At 37.9% G+C, this 25,772-nt stretch overlaps 1 protein-coding gene and 1 long non-coding RNA gene across 8 annotated transcripts in view; one reads left to right on the forward strand and one right to left on the reverse strand.

The window, feature by feature from the left end:
• Window positions 1–18,145, reverse strand: part of CYRIA (CYFIP related Rac1 interactor A) — a 60,201-nt gene extending 42,056 nt beyond the window's left edge. For 2 of the 7 annotated variants that reach the window (XM_062573153.1, XM_062573151.1), the window contains exons 1-3: window positions 17,929–18,143; window positions 2,653–2,704; window positions 780–847 (exon numbers count right to left, since the gene is read on the reverse strand). The gene's annotated coding sequence lies outside the window, so the exon portion shown is untranslated. Of the gene's footprint in view, window positions 1–779; window positions 848–2,652; window positions 2,705–17,299; window positions 17,500–17,719; window positions 17,784–17,928 lie in introns of those variants that run through there. The other 5 variants (XM_062573147.1, XM_062573150.1, XM_062573152.1 and 2 more) reach the window with 5 other exon arrangements.
• LOC134138957 (uncharacterized) lies at window positions 17,335–23,346 on the forward strand. The gene is made up of 3 exons (XR_009958039.1): window positions 17,335–17,421; window positions 19,978–20,107; window positions 22,882–23,346. It is a non-coding gene; the product is annotated as an uncharacterized LOC134138957 (long non-coding RNA).
• Window positions 23,347–25,772: the final 2,426 nt, after the last annotated feature.

A 25,772-nucleotide genomic window follows, 5' to 3' on the forward strand; every position in this document is an offset into this window, starting at 1 on the left:
CTCTTCTGTTTTCCTAATCTATTAGTCAAATTAGTATGACTTCCTGTATTTCATTATGAGGAAGGTGATCTTCAACCACAACCACTGTGATAGTTACCTCTACCTATCACAGCCATCTAGCTCTATTCTCTCTCCCTCTGAGATATTGAAGTCTATAGTCCTAGCCTGAGCCTACAACTCCTTTGCATTCTTTCTCATGCCTTAAACCTTTTCTTGGAGCAAAGATTGAGCATGAAGTTTGACAATACAGTAAAGCCAATCTAACAACTCATTGCCATGGGTACTGGCACTGATTTCCTTGTGTCAACACCAGCCCTTTATGTGATCCTACAGGGAGCTGATTCAGAAGTTCAAACTGATAGAAAAATATCCTCCAAGAAGCTTTCAAAATCCCACAGATTTTTCTGCAAGTAATTCCCAAAACTGGTACATTACAGATGAGTACAAGTGTTGGTGAAAGAGAGCATGAGATGGAGGAGACAGAACTGCACGACTACCTTCAGTGGCAATAAGCTGATAAGACAACTACTTACTTCATCTTAAAATCAAGTAACATATTTAGTTAGATCATGCAGAGTTGTTGATGTGGTTTCTCTCACGAAAAATAAAGATTTAAAGCAACTGAACTAGTATTGTTTAAAATATCTAACAGTATTAGGCACATTCAACAAAACCAAACATTTTATACATGGTAAAATAACATTTTACATTCATCAGCTTGCTTATAATCAGTGTAGAAGAAAGGAGGTACTTAACACGAACACTTAGTTATATCTTACCTAAAGTACAGCAGTTCCAATTCACATTCAACAATCCAAAGAAGTGATGCTAAACATTCAATGTCCGTCTGTCATAAAAAAAATTCACGTTTACACTTGTAATCACTGTGCTTTGCCCTCTCTCAATTTTAAAATGAATCTAACTTAAAAAGTATCAGACTTTATTAATAGAAATCTGAAATTATTCTTTTAAAAGTGAAATTTGGAACATCAGAACACAATTAAAGTTATATTATTCAAAAATACTACCAAATTGAAATGTTCATGTATTAAGCTGAATTTTTATTCCATATAATTTCTGCAGAACAGACTCAAGTTAATTTAGATCTTATGACAAAGCGTTGCCAGAACTGGTATAGCCAAAGGAAAACAGTTATCATTGGTACCAGTGTACATTATATTAATAATTAAAATAAATAATACTGAAAATACAAAGAGTTTTCCATAATACTTATTATAATTCCTATACTCAGTATTTGAAATAGTATTTACATTGAAAGAAATCCAGCTAAAGCAGTTCTAAACTCAAAGTTTCCAATCTTTTGAAATTATGAAAATAATGAAGTTTAAATGTCAGTGATCATTTTACTCGGCATGGACATGCTGGAGGCTGAAAGAAAAAAAAAGGGGGGGGGGGGGACTGGGTCCTCATAAGAGCCAGAATTTAAGAACAGCTGCCCCTATTGCACTCTTCCATCTTTCTAAATAAAAGAACTTACAAAAATGCAAGTTTGCTCCCAGAGCAAGGGTGAAGACAGCTAAAAACAAACACACAGAGAAAGACACTAAAAGGGAGCTTGGAACCGAATTTCGGTTTCAGCTATAACCACAACATTGCTAATATAACTTCAAACAGTCGTCCTCACAAAAATACTGGTTCCTTGTTCTTATGACTATGGAAACAGAGGTCAAGTGATCAGGTCCATAAATCATCTGAGTTCTGTTTTGGCTCTGGAAACCACACAGTTATGCTTCTGCAGCTGTAATTAAAAAAAATAGTAGTAACTGGCTCTAGGTAACTATGGACTTTTATTTCTTAAAATTGAAAAAGTAATGAGTGTTTGATCACTGCCTACAGAAGAATTCTCTTTTGAAACTCAGAGGGGTGGGATGCAGATACTTTTTTCCTAAAAATAAGTGCTTTACTGCAAGCTGTAACAAAATACTGTAAAAGCAGACTAAATTAAATTAGAATGAAACATTAATTTCAAGTAGAGCATCCACACAGGCAAATAATTAGGAATAGCTCCTCTGTATAAATAAACCTTTATACCAAGTAGTAACTGGTCAAGTCAGGGAACTCCCTTTCTCTAGGGAAAAAAGTCTATTTTCAACATTGTTTTATTTTGCTACAGAATCAGAGATAATTTACAGCCAGAAGCAGTGGACAGTATTTAGAGTTTATACTTGAGAGGATTGATAGGAACCTTGCTGAGATTTGAAAAAAAAAATGGCAGTAAATGGCCTAAAAAAAAAAAAAAAAAAAAAAAACAGAAGTAGAACTTCCAAAAGGGTTGAGAACAAATCCTATTCATATCTAGCCGATTTTTTAAATTGTCCTAAGGTCTACACAGCAGATCCAAAATTTGTAAGTCATAGTGAAATGAGTCAAAACAAATAGTGGAGTAACTGTACAAACTGCACAGGAAAAAAAAAAATCTCAGCTGTTCTATAACAACAAAAATAAACAAATAAAACCCAAGGCCAGAGTATTATGCCTAGAAAGAATTTTTAAAGCATCAGTTAGGTACAACAGTAAAACTGTATACAAGTATGTCATTCAAGGGAGGCTGAGAGTTCATTCATCATTTACAACACTGATCTTTTAGACAGCAAATTCGTGCAAAACAAGCATATATGCGTTAACTCCTACCTTGTTAAGGATGATCCGGAGCCTTCTTTATAATTAAGACAGAAACTGCAGTCTGTCAGTTAAAAAAGATATATATATGTATTAGAAGGAATTGTTATTAAAGAAATCATTTTTAATTACTAAATAAAAGCCAAAGAAGTTACCACATGCCTTCAAAACATCATAGTAATATCCCTCTTTTTAAAGTAATTAGTACTGCCGCAGTATCTTCTACTCTGGATTTATGTACAAACTGAAAGGTCAATTTTCTCATAGTACAGTGCATCAAGATAGTGAACTACTGTTATTGTGTTTAAGACAGCAAATGAAAACTCACACAAAGCTTAGGAAAATACTGAAGAGTTAAATTTGACTAGACTCTCCACAGTTCACTGCTGTCACATGGAGTCATGAAGAAATGAAACAAAAAAAAAAAAAAAAAAAAAGAAAGAAAGAAAAAGCCCAAACAAAAAAAGCCCAAACAAAAAATCCCCCAAAACTTTGTACTCTTAACTCCACTACTCATGAGAAAGAAGGCAGAAAAAGAGGCATCAGAGCTGTTCACAGGCAAGGGCCAAACAGGAACACCTAGTGAAAGAGACAGGCCTGGAAACACCCTGCAGGACCCAGAAAGATTAAGAACTCCCAAGGAGTAGTAGATACAGTAGAAGATAATTTTTGAATTGCAGAAAACAGTCACCAGATATCATGATTTTCTAGAGCATTTACTGGTCAGATTAAAAAAAAGAAAGACAGACTCTTCCCCTCCTGACCAGAGAAGTTGGAATTTCCCTGCTCAATAACCCCACTGCGACTGAATTGTGCAGCAGCCGGGGACTCAGGAAGGGGGCAGCCCCCTTGTGCAGGCCGTGCAGTATGCACTGCGCATCTATCCCCACTCTAACTGTTTTAGGCATTTTCCAAACCTTACGTAATTAATTCATCCGTTAACAGGAAAGAGCGGTTAAGCAACAACATGTACAAGATTGGTGTTAAACTGAAACAAAGATTTACAAAATGGAGAAAAATGAGAAGAAAGGATTACACGTGGGAAGAGACTGAAAAAAACAGAAACAAAAAATGCAGGTAAACAAACAGGCCTATGAAGTTTAGATGTTTCCTAAAAGAAAGAATTGGAAACTTTAGTTTTTGAAAAGGCAAATCTAACACAGAATGATCTGATGTCACATTAACCTGCCTGTTGGAAGTATATGATGACTTGACAGGAAAAGAGACTTAATGAATGTGAGAGGAGAGGAAAATATTTGTTACCTAAACAGCTAAAATTTACATATATGGTAATTAATAACATCTCCTGCCAGAGTGGACATCTGCAGAACTATTTATGTGATCCATGATCGGAAGAAGTTCAAAAATTTTTAGTCATGGAAGCCATAGGCAACAGCTGAAATAAAAACATACTGGGGGAGGAGGGGAAGGACTACATTTCTTTTTGTTTTTGAAGTATTAAATAGAAATATGACTACAAAAATCGTAACTTAATAGTGAGCTACATTTCCTGCAAACGTATAGAATATATTTCACAACTCCCTTTGAATAGGTACAGTTTTTAGAGAAATTAATTATAGAACAGGATTTAAGAGTTTAATTATCGTTTAAAAAAATGCCTGAAACCTTTAAGCGAATTGCAATTGGGACAGAAAAAAAATCTAGTATAAAACCCTTCAGAATAGCAAAAATGCTCTAAGAATTGAAATAGTGTAACTGATATGAAGTAGATGTAAGAATATAAAATAAAATATATTTACCAGAAACTTTAGAAGATGTATAATGCAAAACAAGATTAGATTGTTTTAAGAAATTTCAAAATTTTTTTAAAAGTGTGTAGGTTCAGAGAACATGAGCCTTCCCTAATAGTACTAGTAACACTAATTTAACATTCTGAAGTCTAATACAGACCTAGAAAAATGTAAATGAGAATTTTCTTGAAGTATGTTGGTTACTTCCACATGTTTATGTAGACCATTTGTTTTGATATAGAACTTGGTTTACTTGGAGAAAATTAACAGTGCTGGCAACAGTAAACTCATGTTACAAGTGCAAAATATACTCATAAATAGGTGACAGATTTTGCCTGGAAAGTAGCCAATTATACAATTATTCTGAAGGCCAACCACATTCTTATATAGAAAGACTACATTTTGGAAACAAGAAAAAAAAGAAAAAAAGAAAAAAAAAAGAAAAAAAATCCCTAAGAACTAAAAAGGAGTATTTCCTGCTCAGCTGATTCATAAAATTACAAAAATTTTGAGATTTGTATAGAATAGCTATCCTAAGCATAACTTAAGTACTAGCAAACAGTATTGTGGGCTTTTTTTTTTTTTTTTTTTTTTTTTTTTTTAATAAATTATGTATTACATTCTGGAAGTCTACTTTTTAGTTTTTTTTTTTTTTTTTTTTTTTTTTAATATTCCAGCTATCTAAATTTGTTTCAGTCTAAAACAAAATTAGACTAAACATCTCAAATGTTATGTAAAAATAGTGTCACTCCAATTTATTATAGCTGATAGGATCAAGTATAAAATGTAAATAAGAACAAAATAAAACAAAAAAAGTCTGCAAACACATGTCAGTAAAAACTTTTTGTAGCAAGCAATAAATGTGTGGAGTGGCCTGCAAGGCAAGTTTGTTGAGGTAAAACATTTGAATCAAGTGAGATACCATCCAGTACAGAACAAGGACAATGTTTTAAAAACACCAGTATAATCTCTATAGCACTCTGACCTAAGCAGGGGATGAATAAACATGTTTATTAACAATCGTTCTCTTCATCATGAAAATTTAGGAAGAAAAAGCGATCTTTGCTTAAAAACCAATGTGATACAAACACATTGGAACAAACATGAATTGATGTATGCCCCTGAAACCTCAGCAAAAAAATTTATATGCTGTTTTAAGGGGAGGTGGGCAACAAGGAGGAAAACCATCACATTATTAATGTAGAAGAGAATTCTCTGTTACTGTTTTGGTCACACTCAGTAAGTCAATTTATCCCTAGTTAAAATGCATGTATGACATGAAACACAGCAGTCAGTTCAGTCCTCTTAACGGTTGTAGTCTGGGGAACTTGCTGGGAGTAAAGCTTATTATACTCTCAGGGATTTGAGCAGTCATAGTCCACAACCAATTTAACTTAAGGCAAAACACAGCTGCTACTTTGAAAGTTTCCTGCTGTGTAAGAAATAATTAAGGCTGTATGATCAGTATTCAACCAAGCAGTAATAGCAAAGTTGCTTGCAAATAAAAAGTTAAGTGAAGTTGCATTACACAAGGGACTATATAACGTTGCAGATCAAAGGAAAAACAGGAGTTAAACAGGATTAAGTGTGCAATATAGGAGCCAGATTCTAAATCGTAACAACGCAACAGCAGTATTAGTCCACATTTCAGAACTCCTTTTCTCAAAAAGTAGAAGGTACATGTTTCAAAATGAAGTTACAAATCTGTATTTTGTTTTATGATATAAAGGAGGAGGAAAGAAAGAAGCACAAAATTGTCCAAGTATAGACTGAAAGAGTACAAGCCTGTTAAGAGTTTTTAGTAGCAAGCTAGTACTGCTTAAATATTGCACAGAGAGATGAGTGAAATGTCTAACAATACAGAGCTCTTCTGTTTAGGGCAGTCCATCCTCTACAACAGTGGCACCTGATCCTAGTTTTGATTCACTATTCACACATCCCTCAAATCATAAATTGCATTAGGAATTCCCAGTACAGGAAATGGCACACGCTTGGCCCATCACTGCCTCCATGGGGACCAGGAGGCAGTGGCTCCGTTTCTGAACGCTGGACCACATCCAAGTGGAGAGATACACGTTCAGTTCACAAGGCAGCCTACATTGTCCAAATAGCTATTCCTCGTTTCCTCTAGAAGAAGTTGTGAGACAAATGAAAGTACTCCATGGACTAGATTCAACCCATGACTTGTCAGTTGGACCAGACTCTGCTAAGCCATTAGGATGCTAATAGGTTTAACACTGCTGGGGAGGGGGGGAAAGAGAGAGAGAGAGAGAGACAACAAAAGAAGGTTAGAACATCTGCTTGAGGTAGAAATTCCCTAAAAAGCCTGAAGATCATCATTCAGAGTGTTGTTAGCAAGTTGCCACTGCTACCTGAGTTAACAGAAGACAAAACCTAGGGAAGGTACAAGTTTTATACTATAACCAGGATATATATCTTCTGGTCAGAGGATGCTGGAAATGCCATCTGTTTACATTTAGCTTATTTTTATTTAAAATGGTAGGCCACAATTCCCATTTTTTTTGTTTTTAAATAGTGCTTTCAAAATGACTAATTATACCTCTGTATACCCCTGGGCTTTTCCTAGACAAACATTAAGAAACTCAATTATTTATGAAGTCCCTCTGAATTATTTTTCCAGCTTTCCAGATGTTGCTTCTCACTTCTAGATTCAATAGAATTTTTTATCCTGCCCTTGCGAACATGCAAAGATAATCCTGCCATTGCATTCCCAAATAAGTTTCTGAATCCTAGCTTCCTGGAAAATAGCATCAGTGGCCATGTATGTATCAGTAAATAAAATAGATCAGGGCAAAAAAATCATTCTCTGAGCTTGAAACCAGCTAGCATGGTACAGCTCATGCTGCAGAGCTAAAGTCTTATCTCTCAAAAACAGGATGGTCATCTCCAGATAGCATTTTGCTAATGGTTCCTTGTCTATACTAACCTCAGAACTATGCTTGGGCATTATGTAGGAGAGTGTTAGTTGGCAAAGGACAAAATCACTCCACGAACAGTACTAAAAACGTAACAATACAGACAAGCACATGCCGCCACTCCTTATTTAGTTTACTACTGATAAACACATGATTATAGTTCCCAGTTACTTCTGGAGAACACCATTTTTAGAAGTTAATTCCATCAGCAGCCAACGCATTTTGGAATTAACAGGTCTCCTTTACAAGGCACTATGGCTTCTAGCTTTAATATCACATCTTAATCTAGGTTGCTGTTTTTAAATCAAGGGTTCATAAAAAACTAGAGTTAACCAGAGAACAAACAGAACTAATTAAGTTTAATAGTTGATTTGTGTACCTGGAAGTGTAATACACACTACAAGTGACTGAAAATTTGCATTCTGTAGGTTTTGGACTTTTTAAAAATGTGTTCAGATAGACTGAAGATGACCATCTGACTGCTTCACTGTACCATGCCTGGATTACTGCCAGTAGAATATTGGTCCAGATTGTCAGATAGTATGTATGGGCTTAATTTTGTCCAGTGGCCCTGACAAAATACTTCAGTTCATACAAAGGCAAATATTTGGGTCAAATATCTCTATTTTCCACAGCTGTCCAATAAAAGCCTGCCTTCCTCTGGTACATCACCCTGTTATGATATCTAAAACATCTTGGATTATACAGAGCAAGAAGAGAGACAGCTAATTTATATGCCTCCAAGTCAAATTGTTTCATAGCATCATTAAGTAAACAGAACTGCAGTGCTGGCTGCACATTTTGATACTAACATAGACATAAACCAGTTGATTGCCATCTGGTAAACCATAGTATAAATTGGGTGGAACTTAGAGCTGTACTTGTCTTCACCCTATGAAGAGAGTGTGACCCTCATGAATATGAGGACTATGTTCTTTCGTCAGAATATGTCAAAAGATGATCAGGAACTCTAATTTTACTTACACTTGAAGTCATTGTAAGACTGCAAAACAAGTGAGCAAAAGGCCTCCAATCTCAGAAAGGCACCTGAGACTTCCAGAATTGTTTTCTGAGCAAGTCCTCCTCAATGAATCACCTTGAGTATTTCTGTTTCCTGAGAAACTGGAGCAGAAGCTTTAACAGTGCAAAATGAAGTAATAAACTTAGGCATGTGTATCTAGAGTCACTGGCAAAAAAACAGGGGAATACCACACACAGTCATTGTTTTAATCACCAGGAAGAAAGTTTCTCCAGGTTTGGAGGATAGCTTAGTGCCAAAGAAGTAAGATTTTTTTTCTTCATTCTAAACTCATTTGTATTCCATTTCTCTTCAGAATCTCCCATGTATATAGGAAAAACAAAAATGTGATCAGAAGAAACAGTATTTTCTTCAAAAGACATCAACAAAAGTAAAACACATAATCTAATAGTATTAACACATATAACACAGAAAGCAGAAAATGTCTCATAATCACATGAAAGAATTAGCACAAGAACAAAAGTTACCTGAATAACCTCACCCCCTCCCAATCCTTATCTCGTGATTATTTCTAAAACAAGTCATATGGCAAGTTTTCTCCTTTTATGGGTAAAACAGAGGAAAGGAAGTCAGCACCACAAGCAGGACTGCATTGCCACATGCATTAAGAAGCTCAAAGCTGTAATACTATTCACTCCTCCCTACTTTAGTGAATTCTATGTATTTATGAAGAATATATACTCTGAAAGAGGGACTCCATGAATCAACTGTCATTTACTCAATACGTACGTAATTACTTGTCACTAAATGCTTCATACATGTTGAACTAGTCGCTAAAGAATACATTAAAAACAAAGATAAAGGGCATGTAGTATTTTTATTTGCTTATCTAATATCTCCTTCCTTGTATAAATATCCCATCGTTAGCATATAAATGCCTTCTTTTGGAAACAGCTGTAGTGATGGCATGACTCAGAACAGCAATTAAAATGCACTCTTGTGAAATACAGTACTTTATATTCCACATATTTCCACTATGCTTCGGACCCTATCACGCACATCCAACTTAATGTCAATTCTTTTTATTCAGTACCAAACACAGCTCTACAAGACAGAATCAAAGAAAATGACTAATGATCTATCTTGTAGAACTTGGGTCTCTTCCAGAAAGCTATCAAGATCAGCTCAGTAGGCTCAAAACTAGGGAAAGGTAAATGATATATTGAATCCCCTATGTATCGGGCAAAAAGAAATAGTAGGTGTTCTATGATGAACAGAAAGAAATAAATCATTATTTCAGCCTTAGTATTAGAGGTAAAAAACTAAATCATACAAGAGGACAACTACCTATAATTTCTTGTTTCTTTAGCTATTTATAAGAACACCCATTTCTTCTCCAAACACAGATGACACTGTACATCAGCCAAACCACACATACAGAGACCTACACAATACATGTAGAAATCTTTTGTGGAATTTGGGAATTTGCCAGCATTACAAGTTATATATTGTAGATTTGGACCCATATTGTTTTTCTTTAGTTACTTATGTGCAATCAGTCTGAATTTGATTTTAATATTGCAACTAGTATGTCACTTCTTTCTTTGAGACTGATCCTGTGAACAAATTAATTCAACTATATGTATTACACTTGCTGAGTCACAGCCCAAGAATCAAAGTTAAAACACACATAAGTATTTGCATGTGTCCTTTATATATATATATATTTTATATATATATATATATATATACACACATATATATATGTGTGTGTGTATGTATGTATATATGTATAAAGGAAGAAAACAGACTCCCTGGTTATAAGAACATTATCAAGTCAGATCAAATGGCTAAAAGAACAGAGTTCTGTAAGGAGAAAAATAATCCCATTATTTTTTAAAGTCTAAAATTGCTATTACATGGAAAATGAAATGTGATATCGCGATATATTATTCTCTCTCCCTCTGTATTTATCATTTGTTGTTGTTTTTATTGTTAAAGATCATGATTTGCTCCTTGGAAGCTTTAATGTTAACAATGTGTATTTAATTCTCTTTCGACAAAAGGTTACTTCAGTATAAACAAGGAGTATTTCTTTAAAAAGTAGGGTTTTAACCTGTAGGCGTCCCTGTGACTTATAAACAACATAGAAAACACTGAATAACTGCAGTTGTAAAGTACGAACACTATTACAATTTTGGTGATTCAGAATGCCAGGATTTGGCAGCCCAGTGTTCCTCAATAGTAGAACAAAAGGGGATTTTTTTTTAAGACAGATTTACTTTTAGTTCAGCAAAGGACAACATGATACTGTCTGTGCCATAATGAATCAAAACATCAGTAAAATGAAGGAATAAAGAGTCAGATCCCAATCACTTTTGTCTCACAATACAAAAGCAGAGGAGAATATAACTATACTTCCAAAACATCTAGTACATATGCTTTCTCCCTGTCTTTTGCGCAAAGGAAAATATAAACATAGTAAGATTATCTAGTTGGAGAAATATGAATCTGTTCCACAGACGGCTGATTGCCAGAAAATATTTTCTAGTCTTGAAATATTCTATCTTACTCCTGAGTACAAGAGAAATTGTTACAAAATAGTAAATGGATTTTTTTTAATGCCTTCTCTAATTAAAAATATAACCCCTATTGACCAAAGTGTTGCACTCTAAGAAAATCTCTCAAGTATTCAGAGCATGGAACATTTTAAGAGAGACTCATTTTCCAGCCTCCCAATCATGATCTCATCACAAGCCATCCTTGTAGTAACCGATATTACAGAAGTCTACTGTAAACTAATCTTTTGAGAGAGTGAGGATAGTGTTCCAGTCTACAGAGTATTTACACTTTAATAATAAAAAATATATTAAAAAGTCTACAAATTATCAGCAGTACACAGATCCTATTTCCTCTTCCATGAAAAAATTAAGAACATTATTATAGCCTTATTTCCATAAACTTTGAAAGATGTTCACATTCTTCATGCAGTCTTCCTCTATAGAAGCTGCCAACAGTTGAGAGATGACCCTTCAAGCACCAAAGCATTATTAAATTACAAAACAATAGAACAAGATGTCAGATTATGTATGTGTGGGTGGGTAAGGTATAACTGATAAAAAAAAAAAAAAAAAAAAAAAAAGAGAGGTTTCTGAAAAGAAAACACAGACTTAACAATCCAGACTTCTGAAGTCTAAACATATTTGAACAGCTTACAGGAGTATCACTACACAACTGTCCCTTCATCATTTCTCCTCATCCCCAATTTCTACAGTATTAAAAGGAAACTTCCAGAAAAATTAAGTTGATCTAATCATCTGTATCAAACAATAAACCAAATCATAGAATCACAGAATGAGTAAGGTTGGAAGGGACCTCTGGAGATCATCTAGTCCAACCTCCCTGCTCAGCAGGGTCACCTACAGCATAGTAGACAGGGTTGCATCCAGGCAGGCCTTGAAGATCTCCAGAGGAGACTCCACAACCTCTCTGGGCAACCTGTGCCAGTGCTCCGTCACTCTCACAGGGAAGAAATTCCCCCTCACAGTCAGGAGGAACTTCCTGTGCTTCAATTTCTGCCCATTGCTTCTTGTCCTGGCACATGGGACAACTGAAAAGAGTTTGCCCCCATCCCCTTGACACCCTCCTTTCAGGTACTTGTACACATTGATCAGATCTCCCCTCAGTCTTCTCTTCCCCAGGCTGAAGAGGCCCAGCTCTCGCAGCTGTACCTCCTAGGGCAGATGCTTCAGCCCTCTGATCATCACTGTGCATACCTCATGAAGGCTATTTAAACACAATTTTGGAATCAATTTAATGGAGATAGGATCATATAGATCTGTTACCAGGGAGAATTTTAATTTTTTTCCAATCCATAAGTGGCACCACCACTCAGCGTTTCTGTATCATAATACATGATACTAATGAATTTTTGCCCCACACCACCATTAATATGCATAAGAGAAAGCAGAAAATGGACTGTCTTCTCCCCTCCCAGAAAGCCATTAACTCAGACTTACATCTCAGACAATCTGGGGCTGCTGCAAAATGAGAACAATAATGATTAGGCTATATAACAAATCCACTGGCAATAAAGACAATAAAACAAAAGGTAGGCTTTCACTGCAAAGCCTTTGAACAATAAGAAAACAACCTCTCCTCCCTCTTCTCAGTCTAACCACATTCAGCCTAGACAACCACTATCGTAACACACTACTGAGCTCTTTACTTGCTTGTGCAAGCAAATAATACCAACTGTAGTATCTTGGAGTATCCTGACTTGCCAGAAGGGCTACCCAGGAAGGACATGGGTCTTCTGTAGTTCTGGCATCTGCAAGCCAAGCGTAAAGCATCTCAAATAGGACAAGAGGCCTGTGCTAGCCAACTGAAACAAACTATGCGCAAACTGTTCTAACACCAAAATAAACACTTCTAAAGGTAACCTCAGTCCACTCTTGCTAAATCAGTATTTCATCCAAAAAAATCTACACTTTTCTTAGATTTACTAGAGCACATGAGACTAGAGACACAAAGTGGACTCAGAAAAGAGAACTCTGAGCATGGCTACCATAATTCTGGATATCTAACAATGGACTTTTTTTGGGGGGGGGGGGGAGGGGGGTAAATAGAAAGTCATCTAATCTAACAGGAAAAAAAGGTGAAATGTTCTACCTTAACTTCACCCATGCTGGAGGCTCATAAGGCATTCATGAAAGTTTATAAAACCTTCCAGGCCTCCCCAAGAGCAAGATACAAAGTCATAGCTTTCACAAACTGATGAAAAAAGGTCTCACACAGATTTAAAGCTTCAGATGAGAAAGCAAGAATACACCTACCATCATTTAACAATTTAATAGCAATCACCAAGTAAGTGGAAAAATTGAGTGGTATGCCCTTTTCAGGATATATGGCTGGCTCGCAACCATATCTCCCTATTGCAGGTTAGTGTCCTAACCAATAAATTATGCTTCCTATTGAAGCCGTGAAATAGAAGAGCATTTACTGGATAAAAGAATAAGACAGCCACAGGAACTATACTTCCTTCACCTTAGATGACCTTGACCACAGGCAAGAGTCCTTCCTTCTGGTATTAAAAAAAAAAACTTAATTCTTTTTTCAAAGAAACACAGTTGCAGGTAGAATGAAGGTTACCTACCACTGCAGAACAGCTTACGACATGATGTTCGCTGCACTGTCTTAGGAAAAGAGAAATGTGAGCCTAGATTACTTCAAGCTGAAGCGAGGACACAAAAATTAAGCTTCCCACATCCTGAGTAACTGACGCTGCACTACTGAATATAAGGAAAAGAGAGTAAGATGAACATTACTGCCACAGCTTGAGTTCCATGAAGTCTGCGTAATGGGTTACAGGTCTTAACACATTTCTTAGCATTTCTTTCCCCTATATTTTTAATTTTAGGGGAAATATTCCTATCCAAGGACACCAGAATGGTGTCAGACATGAAGGAGCTACTATTCTCCAGAACAGTTAAGATGGTAAAAGTTCTGGATGTATGCAGAAGCAAAGCTTGATGCATGTTATTTTCTTCACAGTGAAAATATAGGCAACAGTGTGCTTGTAAGTATGAGTTAAGAACTTCATTCTTAACTCTGAGGCATGTTATTGTGTAATAGCCCACTCAAATAATTTTTAAATACCAGCCACAATTCTACAGGGAGAAGATCTGCCAGAAGAATCCCATGTACAGATGTGTACATACGTATTTATATACACATACACAAAGTTTCTAATAATTATTTAAATCTGAAGTTAGAGTTATTGTGCACCAGAGAGCAATGCAAACTACATGCATTAGTTGTATCAATTACCCACGTTGTGGAAAACTTGATTTTGTGTCCCCTTCTCACTTAAAAGTAATTTAGGCTGTTATCTAAAATGTAAGTCTATACACCCCCTTAAAAACGTCACACCATCTCCACAGTATTATTTAACTGTGCAAACTCCAAAGCCTAGATTTGACTTAGTCATTCAGCGCTCACCACAGATATATGGAGGAACAACCTAAAGATCTCAACATGACCCATTCTGTACTCTATATGCATCAACTCCCATCCATATCAATGATATTCAACAGATCTGAGGGACATAAACGTGATTTATGTGTATTAATTTAAGGCTTTAACAAAACCAGTGCATCAGTGCTGCCCTAATTTGCCTCTGGCCTAAAAAGCAGTTGTCCTGTATCTATTACTACTGTTTTCTCCTGGGGAAATAACTACTGCTAGTAGTTTAAAATCAAGAATTGAATCAGGCAGTATGAGTCCAGAAAATAAGACTCCTGCCTTTCATTTTAATTTGAAATGTGAACTGGAATGGCAAAATGAAGAAAAGATAAATTCAATACTTCACAAGAGTTAAGACCTACATATCTCAAAGTAAAAAGAAGAATTTGATTTCAAGTGTTTAACTACATATGAATGCATATCAGCCTCATAAAATTTAACTTAAAAGAGCAAAGTTAAAATCTATTACTGCAATTTTTGCAGTTCTCAAGCTGCGCCGTGTATTAAATATGCCTCTCAAACTGTTTTCTCTGATTTAATCTTACTGTCATAGATAACATGAGTAAAAATCACCGCTGAAAGAATAACTGATAATATTGAATCAAATACAGAGAGATACTGAAGTCAATACAAAGGAACTATTAGGAGGTTTCAGCTCCTCTAAACTGACATACGTCAGTATGTATATTCCTCCGTCCTCGAATGTCGGAGGACAGAGGAATATACATACTGATATATGATTTGTTTTCAGGGATTTAATAGAACACAATGTGAACTGAATGATCAAATAAACTCATTCTACTGCATGCATTATAAATCTACTGTTAAAGAATGCTAGTGATTCTACAAAACTATTCTACAGTTTCTCTAAAAATTCTAATTAAAAGGGTATTTGGAGATGCATATAAATATGATTGATTGAAAAGGTCTAAGTTTCACGGTATCTGCACACCTATAAAATAGGATTTTCATTGAAGCACAGGAATTGTTATTCATTTAAATGTCCAATACTTCTGATACACATTTTAACCAATCATTTTATGTAATACATAAACATTTTGAAATCTGAAACATACTGCATAAGCAGATCTTTGACATCTTTTTGAGACTATCCTACTGCTGAGGCTAAGAACAATGCCAAAAATGATGTCACAGGGTCAAGCTAAGCATACTAACAATGAATTATCTCTCTAGCACTATAAAATTTACTAATAGACTCACTGTTATGGTGAAATGATATCTGCCAACAGTAATTATGCAGTAGTATGCAAAATGATCACTACTTTTCCTTTGTGAATTACCCAAGTATTTTTCATTCTAATTACTGGCATATGCTGTCCTTTTAATGTCTCGTGGTTTTGTTTATTTTCTGGTTTTAATAGAGAAAAGACGTTCATAGGGAAATTAAAGTGTCATTACAAAGACAGTATGGGGCATAGTGAAAAAAGTACAATACAGTAAAATAAACAATAAAATATTGGGGAATCATTACAAAACCATATAAATAACCCAGAGACTCTCTTAAAATTGCCATAATTTACACTGCAGTGAAATCAGCAGACAGACTACGTTAATTGGTTTAATACAAAGAAATTGAAGGGTTTTCTACTCAGCTACTACCTTATGCATTTCTGAATTTATATCAAACCTTTTCAAGCGATTCTCACGTTATCTGCAATTTCATTTTATTAAAAAATTTGGAAAAGGTTATTCTGGGTAAGTTAAATTCATGAATTTTTGGTTGGTATTTTGTGCCGGGGTAGAGGAGGGGAGGCGACTTACATGGCAGTAGAAATTACCAGGCCAAAGAAGAAATTACAAAGTTTATTCCTAAATAAATAAATAAGTATATTACTGATGTATAGATCTTCCTTTTATGTTACAAAAATATAAAAGCATAACAGAGAAAAGGGAAGTATTGACTTAGTTCTTCCCTGTAATATGAGTTGGGGGTATTTTTGCAGATCAGTGCTGAGTATGTTAAATTCTTTGCCCACAAGGCAATGTCATGTCACAAGTGCATTTCATTCCAGATCTCCCCACCGAGGAGTTCACAGACAAAGTCTTTTTTTTTTTTTTTTTTTTTTCCCCGACCCCACAGATGGCAAGAACAGGAGAAGAAAAGCAAAGCAAAAACATCTCTGTCCCCTTTCCTTACCCTTCCCCCACATGCATACCAACTGCCTTTAGGAGCTGGTAAAGAAAAACCGAGCGCAAAGAGCGGCTGCATGGAAACGCAAAACCACTAGAAACCGGCTGGAAACCAACCCACATCACCACCCGCAGCAAGTTACTAGCAACAACACTGAGAGAACGAAGTTAAGAGCCTTTCTGTGTTTCTACTGAATTATGGAACATTCACATCTTACACACTGGCATATCACACATCACCAAGGCTTTAACACTGTAAAAAAAAACAGGTTATTGAAATGAAAGCTTATCTACTCTGAAATTCATTTAGAAAAAAATAAACGCAAGCACGGTTACATATGCGAGAGGTGGAGAGATTCACACAGAAGTATGAATTCAGTACTACAGAACACGGCTTTTCATCTCTTCTCGTGTCTAACTCTCCAAATGGTAAATTAATCGAGGGGAAAAAAAGGAAAAAAAAAAAAAAAAGAAAAAAAAAAGGAGGAGGAAAACGTTCACAGCCCGCCGCGGTCAGCTGTGCCCCGCAGCCCAAGCGGGGCGGTGGGCCGGGAGCGCGGACATACTCACTCCAGCCAGGCACCGCCGCCGCCCTCCGTGCGGCCCCCCGCGCTACGGCGGCGGCCGGGCCCGGGCGGCCGCTCTGCGCAGCGCCGCGGCAAACGAACCGCGGCGCCCGGCGGGCGCGCAACGCGGAGAAGCGCCGCGCAGCGCCCGGGCCGCCGCGGGCGCCGGGGAGCGCGCGGCCACCGACGCCGCCCGCCGCGCTGCGCTCAGAGCCCCGAGGCGAGGCCCGGCCCGCGCCGCGCCGCCGGCACCTGGCCACGCTCCCGGCCGCCGGCCGGCCGGTGCCTCCTCCTCCTCCTCCTCGGCAACAGTTGGCCGCGCCCTGCGGCATCCTCCTGCCCGGCGCGGCCCCCGGGAGCGGCACAACGCGGGGGTGAGCAGAGGGGCTGCGCGGCCCCCGGGGGGAGGGGGGGGAGGAGCGGCCGCCGCCCGGCCCGCGGGAGGAGGCCAGGGCGGGCTGCGGCGCCGCGGCGGGAACGGGCGCGCGAGAGGCGCCTTCTCCCCCTCAGGGACGGGCGCGCACGCGGCTCTCCCCCCCCCGCTGCCGCCCGCTCTCCCGCCACCGCCCCGCGGCCAATCGGCGGCCGCGCTGCCGCCGCGCGCCGCGCTCCGCGCGGGGTGGGGGGTGGGGGGGGCGTGGGGTGGGGTGAGGGGGGCGCCGCGCCGCTCACCTGCGCAGCTGGCCGCCGCCATGCCCGCGCCCGCCCCGCGGCGGCTGCGCGCGGCTCCCCCCGGCAGCCGGCCCCGGCCTCCCGCCGTCGGGAGAGGGGGCGGCCGGGCCGCGGTCGCGGGTGACGAAGGGGCGGCCGCGGGGCTGTGGCGCAGCTTTAAACGCGGGCGGGTGTGTGGGGCGGGGTGGGGGCCGCAGCCCTGCACCAACCTTATTCCGAGGGGACGTGGGGGGGCTCCAGCTGCCCCGTGGGCTGCGGTGCCTCGGGGTGCTTCAGCCCCTTGCGGGCGGCCGCAGGGCGTGCGCGCTCGGCGGCAGAGGCGGGAGGACGTGCCCGTGTCACCGCCGTCCCCCCGGGCCGCGCCGCAGCCTCCGGGGCTCACCCACGCACGCCCCGTTTCGCGCGGCCCCTTTCCCGTCCCCGGCCGGTCCGTGTGCGCCGGGACGTCTGAGCCCCGCAGGGCTGCAACCACCTCCCCCCCCCCCCTTTTTTTTTCTTCCTTTTTTTTTTTTTTTTTTTTTTTTGCATTTCTGACTGCAGTACTTCCTTAAGATGTCAAAGCCAGATCTGAGCCCATTCACAGCTCATGAAAATACTTCATACTTCCTCTTACTGTTTCGAGGGTTAAATTAGGTTAAAGCTGTAAGAGTGGCTACGCAGAGCTCGGCTTCCCCTTCCCCAAAAGCCAGTCTGTGTGTCATTTACAGGAAGGGGGAGAAAAAGAGAAAAAGAAAGAGAAAAGAAGAATAAGAGAGAAAGGAGGAAAGAAAGCCTACTAGCAACAGCACTGGAAGCACAGCACAGAAGTACCTTGTTATTTGTTCATACCAGGGTTTTGCTCACAGAGCTCTTTAAACGTGAGAAGCCATAACGTGCACGGTGCTGACCGCAGGGCCGTTGTAGCGCGGTGTCAGTGAGCCTGGGGCTGGCAGCTGTGTTACGACTTGAGAAAATGTGTCAGGGAAAGTGCCTGTGTGCAGCGCAGGTGTGATTCTCACGAATACGGCGAGTTTTGAGGCGCTGTGAACCCCGGCGGTCTGGGAGAGCTACGAGCACATAGGGTCTGCTGCTAACTGGCCTTTTGTTTGTGCTAAGCAAGTGTCCCACAGCAGCGACACTTGCATGACCTCAACTTCTTTCCTTAGGTAAGCCAGATGTCCTTGAATTAGATCTTTTTGGTCTGAAAAATTCCAAATAGTTATAAAATAATTCAAATGACATAGTTAGTCTATTAAAAGGCTCAGTCTCTGTTACTGTAGCACATATAATTACCCTTATAGCACCCAGCTTAATAGGACACTATGTTACTGACTTGCATTTTTCATTCATAAGTCTCAAAGTCCGTTATAAAAGAAGTAAATAGCATTATCTAGGAAAGCAGTCCTAGGAGGAGAGAATTGAACCTCGGATTTCCAACTAACAGTTTAGTTTTCCCCTTTCCTTAGTTATTTTTCAGGGATATGTATTCTGATCACTATGTAATGGACATATCTTTTATTGGATGCTTTTACAAAAAAAGAGGTAGTAGTCAGCCATCACTTGCAAATATTCTATCTGTTAATACATGTTATGTATGCTCAAGGTTATCTAACTGAATGTATCAGAGACTTAGCCAGAAGAGTATTTCAATTCTAGATACTAATAGTATTTAAGTTAGATAAACAGAACTTTTAAATCCTGTCAAAACAAAGCACTGCTATATATTGATGTAAATGAACTGTAGAACATTTGTGTAGCTTTAGCGTCACATACTGCCGTAAGACTGAAGTTGAAGAGCCTTTAGGGAGAATGGCAGCTCAGTAATAGATTTCAGATTCTCAACTTAGGACAATGACGTTAGAGACCAGGAAATAATTGTTTAATCAGCTATTTGTGTATTAGCTAAGCAGCAGTAACTGTCCGTGTGAAGCTGTTATCCCAGTGCACAAAGGAGATAAATTCAGTTTAAGACACGTTTGGTAGGGTTCATATTCCTGAGTATAGTTATCTAGTATCATTTAGACTCTGTGAGGCATCTCACATAGCAGCTTCCAGCTTTTGCTGTGAAAAGGTGCAGGTTTTCACACCTTTCACTAGTAAATAGAGTGTCCCACACTAGCCAGTATCTCAGATAACCTAGATGAAAGGATATGCCTCTAGGCAGCTGAATTTTGCCTCTAAATTTAGATCTATAGACAGGCATGATCTTAGACACTGAATAGATGTGTAGCCTCCCATTATACTCAATATTAGGGTCTGATTCTGGTGTTTTCATGTAGGTGCCTTAGCATCACAAGAAGCAGTTACATGCCTGCACTCAGTTGTCTGACGGGTCGTGCCATGGACCACCCACTAAGAGTCTGTTGAACCAGCCCAGAGGTACTCAAGCACCATGGACCTGATGCATGGGTGGGTTAAGCATGGGCGTTCAGGGCTTTTTAAGAGACCCTTGGATATCTCCCCTTGTTTTCTACTGCTCTCACAGAAGCATACATGTATCCTGTAGGTCCTATGACCCATACAGACGATTCAAATAAGTCAGGATGCCCACAGCTACACAAGTAGAAGAATCTCTCTTCATTACAGTGGTACCTTAAGACACTCAGCCATCATGACCCCAGCATCCAGACATCTAAAATTTAGGAGTTCAGTTCTCACACTGAATCACATCTGAGTCTGTTATCTCAAATTTCAGGGAAATTTAACACATTTTACTGCACATTTATGGTAATGTGTACACAACCAGATTCTAAAACATAGTAACATATCAACATATCGACTAGACATCTGACCCCTTAGGTACCCTAAATTCAATCTTCAGTGTGTAATTTAAATGACTACAGAGAGATACTGCTTTTTCTTCTTCTTTTTTTTTTTTTTTTCAATAGGAATGATTTGTAAAATCATCTACAAAGCCAGTAAATATTTGAGTGACTATCTACCTGGAATGACATAGTCTATGCTTTTGTAGGGGACATGGTGCCTTGCAAGTTCTGAAATTCACGGCTTTGTGCAGATCTGACCTAACAACCATCTGGATGCAACCAGTGACCTCAGAAAAGATGGGAGTGTGAAGTTACCCAATTCTGATTGTTAACTTGCTAAGCAGAACTAACAGAAATATCTAGTGGTTTTCTTAAGTGGTACATGTAGAGGTTGACATATGGAATAAAAGGACATCATTCTTACGTTCATTTTACCTCTATGTGGACCAAAATGAAGCATTCTGCAAGGGGATAGTTTTAAACACCATTTCAGAGGCTACTGAATTCAAAGCAAAGTCTCTTCAGTTTTAGTGGCTGTTGAATCATATCCTCTGTCTGAGAGTAGTTTATTTTTTGTAGCTAGCACAGAGAAAAGGGTAACACTAATATATTCTATGAAGCAAATTGTATGAATATTCATTCAGTATGATCCTGTCATCGCTTGTATAATTGAAACTTGTACCACTGATATTGTTTAAAATTGTAGTTATTTATGACTTGTGAAGCCCAACCTCAGTATGTTTTTGGAATTTAGGAACCTATTCCTCCTCTCAGTTATACTACTGTAAATTAGAAGTAAAACCAGTGAATCTTAAGCCAAAGCAAAGCAGAGGAAAAAAAAGAAAAGAAAAGAAAAGAAAAAAAAAAGAAAAAGAGGAGAGTGGGTTAATGTGTTACTATCATCCTACATCTCTGAATTATGTCTGAAACTGTTTATTACTCAGAGAAATATTCTACTGTGGTTTGGTCAGTCTCTTTCTCCCACTTCAAATAAATCAATCACTTGTAAGGGTGCAGAGAAAACTTCCACATCTCAATTGTTGCAGGTATTTTCTACCTGAAGGGTTTTCCTCTTCAGTGTGCATTGAGCCTTTATTGTAACCGCCCAGCTTACCCCAAGCATCAACCAATGAAAAAAGTTAGAGGAACCATGGGTATTCAGCCTTTGGCTAGAGACAGACTGCTGTAGATTGGAGCAGCTACACTGGTCTCCAAAAATCAAGGAGTCCTAACTGAATACAGCTGGAAATCTAACCTATTTACTTATTTGGAAGCCAATATATAGGAACAATAATCCCTTTTTAAATGTATGTGTGCACATGTTGAATGGCATACAATAAAAGTGCATTTATTTTTTACATTGTCTTCATTAGGGATTAAATGCAGACTCATTTGCATTGTCTTACACAAATTAAACAACTTCCTCGAGAAAAGTGATGTAGTTAAATTTCTTGTATAAGCTTCCTAAGATATCAACATGTACATATACAGTTTAGAAATATTTGAGTATTCTAAAATATATTGTTTAAAATAAAAATTAATTATATTTTTGACACTTTTTTTAACAAGTCAGGATAAATATATGGTATATTAAGTAATGAGACTTTGGCTATATGGTTGCATAGGAATGTGGTTGGACCCTAAGATTTTTTTTTATATGGTTCTCACTTGTAATTACCTTATCCAATTATACATAGACAAAGCATAATAATAGTGTTCCTATACACTGATGAATAATTGTTAAAGCTATAGCACTGAAAATCGTAAAAACAATTGACACAGAACTTATTTTTTAATCCAAAAAGTTTATCAAGAAGCTAACATAGAATATTTATTCATTCTGTGTCCTTCTTCTAATGAGCAGTAGCATTTTTATTGGAATTATATTGTATACAAATTGGTTCAAATTTGCTTAAAATACTATTCCAAGTGCAAATATGAAACTAATTTCAATAGCTCACTGGATATGCAATGTTTCATTTATCGATGTTAATAAGAAAATGTCTAAGTATCAAAGTATTTTAAGCTGGTCGGCACAAACCCATTTTCATTTGCATCTAGCAAGATGTATCCTGGCAACCGTATATTTTTGGATTCGTAACAATTTATTCTATTCATTTTATGCAGATGAGGTAACCAATACTGCAAGAATCATGAGCCCCATGCAAGATGGGTAACTTGCATCGTTCAGAGTTACAGATAGATGACTAGGAATCTAGACAAGTCATATATCTATTTTTAAAAATAATCTATTAAACCTTCTCCCAGTGTATCTGTCCAGCTAAAAGGTTTGTGTGACATGACTGATGTACTTTTACTCCTAAACGAAAAGCAGTAGCAACCCAAGCGATGTCCTGTGAAGTATTGATTACCTCACACTACAGTCTTATTTCTGCCTTTTTTTTTTTTTTTTCCTAGTTCAGTACTGCATGGTTCCCAAACTTACACGGAACTTAGCCAGTTGGAGAGAGGAGGAAGAGGAGGAATAGTCCAGACTCGTTACATCTCATTGCATCTCTGCATGCTGACTTGATAACTAGCAGATATAGCATATACACCAAACACAAAATTTAAGTGGTAAATGTGGGGTTTCTATCATACTGCATGTGATTATCATTGGAAGGGCATTTTTCAGAAAATATTCTTCTAGTTTTGATGGATATGTGTGGATGATTTGTATAGTGTACTATAGAAATAGTTGACAGCATCTATATGTTAACATTTCTGTAGCAGCATGGCTAGTAGACTGAACCAATTATTCCTACCAGTTATTCCTCAGTGGGCATAACACCTGTTGTTGTTCTGTTCCCAGCCAATAATCTTCCACTGCTGACCAGTCGGACTCAATTATATAGAGAATAAATGGAAACTGGACAATCAAAATGGTTCTCAGTCGCTTTGTCAGCCCCGCTATCATAGTTAAATGTACATATAGCAAGAGTGAATGAACTGTTTCTGAAGCAACTCCTGAGTCCACTGAAGTTTTCAGTTGCCCTAGTACCTGTATTTCACTCTATTTTCATGACAAATAAGATCTTCAGGACATACTTCATGAGCTATTAGAGTTTTCCTCGAGTGCAACAGTCTCTGTCAAAGGAGCTCGTGAGGACATAGCTCATAAAAACAATAATTTCAGCCATATGATTTTACTCTATTGCTACATGGCAGTCAGCAAACTTAGATTTGTACTTAGGTTGACTGAAATCTTTGTTAGAGTTAAAAGGTCAAAACTCCAATTTGATGATGTATAAAGTTATAAGTTGTCATTACAGAAAATTACACAGAAGTATATAAAGTAATGGTTGGGTTGCTAAATTAGGTTCTTAACTTTTATATTAGAAAAAGCCAGCATTTAAATTGCCTGTACAATCGCAGTATGGACCTCATATTTCATATATATTATGGTATTCTTTCAAACTCCATATGCATGAATACATAATGTTTATAAATGAACACACACAGTCCTTGACTCAATCAAGAAGCAGGGTAGGTGCCCAACTGACTGCATGAAAGTTATGTTAAAGTCTGTGTTCTGACATTTTTTAATTCTTAAAAGCTTGACTTTTCAAATTTAAAAGCTATATTTAGTACATGTTTTATGGATGCAGCCCAATTATTTTAAGGAATATAATGAACTAAAGAAGAGTTAATACCCTGCCTTGCACTGTGTTTGGAAAGAATCTCTTGAAGGATTTGGGTGCTCCTGTACAGAAGCATTAAATTGTGGATGGATGTTGCCTTCTCGGTTCCACTCTGCAAGTGAAGGCTGAAGGTGAAGACCATTCCCATTTCCATCTGTCTGTCAACTTCTTTTTGCCTGTGATTATTGTCGCCTTAGATTTGCTGGGATGACTTACTAATATAGTCAAAATGAGACTATATTAAGCATTTTAAGTAGTAATTTTTTGATAAGTCATCTTATTTTGACTGAATTATATTAGTATATACTCCCCTGTCAACTCTGCAAGCACACATAAGTAAGAGTGACAACCTCCAGCACAAACTAGAGAGAAAAGGATGGGTTGTTGCTAGAGTACATGTCTGCCTATAGCTCAGGAAGCTTAAGGAATCCAGAACCTAGTTCTCCCTTCTGCAATTATTTGACTCTGCTGATACAACAAAAAACTTAAGGCACATTCTAAAGTTTTATTAGAGTCATTGGGGTTTATCTGTTGTTTGTTGAGTCAAAGCAAATCTTAAGGTAGATGTGAATCACTAATGACTGTTCCAGCACTTTTTCTAAGGTGTTACACAAATTGTAGAGGACTTGCATTGCATGCAAGGCAGCAGAATATTGCCCCCTTTATGCTTTCTTTTTCATTTTTATTTGAGAAAAAGTAGGATAAATAAGTTGAAAATTAGCTAAGATATTTTGGTCACTCAAAAGTAAAAAAGAAAATGTTTTTTTTTTCCTCTCTTGAGAATATCTAAAAAGCCAGAAATTTTACATCTTTGCAAAGGATTGTCTTCTTCCTTTAATCAAAGGTTCATAGAAAATTTAATTATAATGGGACTGTTAAAGACTCCATTTGAGATGGTGCCAATGTGAAAGCAATTTAAGTCCTCCACAATCTAGGCACTCCAAGCATAGACTTTTATCTATTTTATAATACATAATATAATAAAAATGGTAGGAACATTGAGATAATTTGTTGGAGCTGCTAAAAATTACATTATTATTTAGCTGTATTATTACATTTCAAACTTTTCATTCTAATTACTGATAGAGAAATTATAGCCTATATAGCATCCTTCTGCAGAATTGTCATTCTGATGACAATGCTGCTTTAACAAAAAAGGAAGTATTCTCGTTATTAGTAAACTACACAGACCTTTTCTGGCATCTAAATGAGGAAAGCTAAACACCTTTTCCTGAGTTTTCTAAATAGTAGTTACATCACTTCTTGCAATTATAGAGTCTCCATGTAAATGAAATACGCTATTACTAATCTACTGCCTGAAAGAGAAATACACCAGTAATTATGAAAAGTCAATAGTCAGCAGTCAAACAGATGTTTATAGTGAATGGTAATTAATGCCAGTCAATTATAATAATAAATGGTAATTTTATTTATATAGGTGGGAAATTGTTTCCACAATATATTGAACAATCATAGGATCACAGGATCATAAAATAATTCATGTTGGAAGGGACCTCTGGCAGTTTCTAGTCCAACCTTCTCCACAACATTGCAAACAGACCGGGTGACTCAGATATTTATCCAGTCTGATCTTGAAAATTTCCAGAGATGGAGATTGCACAACCTCCTTGGACAACCTGTTCTAACTTACCTCTTGGTGAAAAAGTT

The sequence above is a fragment of the Rhea pennata genome, chromosome 3, assembly GCF_028389875.1.
Source record: "Rhea pennata isolate bPtePen1 chromosome 3, bPtePen1.pri, whole genome shotgun sequence".
Classification (NCBI taxonomy): Eukaryota; Metazoa; Chordata; class Aves; order Rheiformes; family Rheidae; genus Rhea; species Rhea pennata.